Source organism: Zingiber officinale, chromosome 1A, assembly GCF_018446385.1.
Source record: "Zingiber officinale cultivar Zhangliang chromosome 1A, Zo_v1.1, whole genome shotgun sequence".
In the NCBI taxonomy this organism is placed as follows: Eukaryota; Viridiplantae; Streptophyta; class Magnoliopsida; order Zingiberales; family Zingiberaceae; genus Zingiber; species Zingiber officinale.
Window position 1 is genome coordinate 40,199,065 of NC_055987.1, and position 2,600 is coordinate 40,201,664.

Consider the following 2,600-nt stretch of genomic DNA (forward strand, 5'->3'; position numbering starts at 1 on the left):
TCCTAAGCTTAATTCTATTGCAATGCTCCATAGGATTCACATAAGGTTTTCCTGGAAGTTGTCCTAGTGCTCTGGATGATGAGGAAGCTAGTTGGGCAATTTGACTATCCTGGATCTTTTGATGCTTTTCAGAATTATCCATTCTCTGAATGAGCTTTGCTAAATCTTGCTTCATTTCATTCTGACTTGAGATAATTTCTTCAAGCATCTTTTCAATATTTGACTTTGGTAAGCTTTGAGAAGATAGATGTTGAAAATTTTGTTGCCTAGCTTGAAAATTTGGTCTTGCCCCCATAGATGGTCCTTGATCCTGATTATTTCTGTAAGAAAAATTGGGATGGCTCTTCCATCCAGGGTTATAAGTATTTGAGTATGGGTTGTTCTGCCTTTGATTGTAACTCATGGTTGCATCACATTGTTCCAGTTGATTGATTTGTGCAGTGATAGCTCCCAATGGACATAAGTCATTTGAGTGCTCTGAACTCCCACATACTTCACAAGATGTACTAATAGCATTGACCATATTATCACTAGTCCCCATATTCTCAAATTTCTTTGTAAGAGCGTCCAATTTTGCAGACAAAAGAGTGACTGCATCTACATCAAACTTCCCTGATGCTTTAATTGTTGGGTTTACAGAAGAATAGCCACCACTTCTTTCATTTGCCCATTGATGATGATTTTGTGCTACACTGTCAATAATTTCTTCAGCTTCATCTAAACTTTTATTCATAAGTGCCCCTCCAGCAGCTGAATCAAGGGACACTTTGGTATGATAGTTGATACCATTATAAAAAGTGTGCAACACTAACCATCTTTCCAACCCATGATGTGGGCATTGTCTGAGCATACTATTATATCTATCCCATGCTTCAAAAAGAGATTCTGAGTCAGTTTGCTTGAAGCTTGCAATTAAATTCCTCATATGAGCTGTTTTGCTTGGTGGATAGAATTTATCAAGAAACTGTTGCTCACACTGCTCCCAAGTGGTGATGCTATTAGGGGCCAAAGAATTCAGCCATTGCTTTGCCCTATCTCTTAAAGAAAACCCAAACAATAATAATCTAACTGCTTCTGAAGGAACTCCATTCATTTTCATGGTACCACATATTTCATAAAAGACCTCTAAGTGTTGATTGGGGTCTTCATGAGGTCCTCCACCAAATTGGTTCTGCTGCACCATAGATATAATTGCGGGTTTGATCTCAAAGTTATTAGCTTCCACTGAAGGTCTTGAAATACTAGATCGAAAACCTCTTGCATAAGGTGCTGCATAATCCTTGAGTGGTCTATTCGCCATGTTCAAATGTTCCTGTTCTTCAATTTGCCTTTGCAGAATTCTTCTTTTATGGAAAGTTCTGTCAATCTCAGGGTCAAAAGGAAAGAATTTCCCTGCAAAGTTAGATCTTCGCATACACAAGAACAAGATAGCAAATGACAATTCAACAGAAAAAGAAAAATAAAAGAATAAAAAATGCAGAATTGAATTTGTACAAAAAGAATTAACAAGAAGTAAAAGTTATACAAGAAAGTAAAAACAGAAATCTAATGATTAGTTACAACTATGCAATACGAAAGGAAAACAAATGTTATGTTTAGTCTAACTCAATTGATAATTCCTAATGTTATAGCGCAGTCCCCGGCAACGACGCCAAAAACTTGTTATGCTCCGCAAGTGTACGTAAATATCACAAGTAATATAAAAGATTATCGTATCCACAGGGACTGGAATAAGCACTAGAAATGTCTCAATGCGAATTAGCTAAACAACTATCCAATTGTTTCAAATGCAAAGTGAAGGTAAACAAATCTAATATTAAAGATCAACAAACAAGAGTTTAGTGTTTTGGGTTATGATAAAGGGAGATTCTAGGAGTTTCGGTTTCTTTGTAAGATTTCTTGAATGTAAATGGTTCACCAATTCTTATTCCTCAATTGCCAAACACTTGTAGAAAGTTGCTGGTTCTCTCTTGCAATAGATAACCGGCTAAGGACTGAGAAATGTATCTAAATATGATCAATTAGACGTGAACCTACGTTGTCCTTACATAGAAGCGCACCTATTATTATGCCTTCCTCGGATATCAACATAGAAGCCCACAACTTATTAATCTATCAAGATACAAGAAACTAATCACAAGATCCATCCTACTCTCTTGAATATTCCTATTTCCTCTTCAAGATTATCTCTCAAACGTCCTTACACGGGCTTGCACCTGTCACGTGGATCCCTCGGATGATCGAGTGAGAGTTTATCTTTACAAAGTCCACAAGAAATCCAAACAATCAATCAAGAATAAGAATTAAGCACAAATCACCATTAATCATTCAAGATCTAATTGATACAAGCAAGACGATGTCATTGAAATAAGAAATTGGAAAATCCATAAGAGATTACATCAATCCATCATACAAATACTCCCTTAATCCTAGAATACAAGATCTACTCCATGAATCAAGGAAGAATACCCGAAGAAATAAAGATTACAAGCATTTCTTAAATCCCCAATCCAAGAAACCAAGAAAAGGGGGAAAGAGAAAACTTATCTACGAAGAAGCCTCATCTTCGGATCCAATCCTCGCTCCGGAGTCGAAATCGT

The 2,600-nt window shown here is 36.6% G+C and overlaps 1 non-coding gene across 1 annotated transcript; it reads left to right on the plus strand.

The window, feature by feature from the left end:
- The first annotated feature begins 821 nt into the window (after nt 1-821).
- On the plus strand, nt 822-927 carry LOC122039276. Its single transcript, XR_006128133.1, has one exon. It is a non-coding gene; the product is annotated as a small nucleolar RNA R71 (small nucleolar RNA).
- The last annotated feature ends 1,673 nt before the right edge of the window (nt 928-2,600 follow it).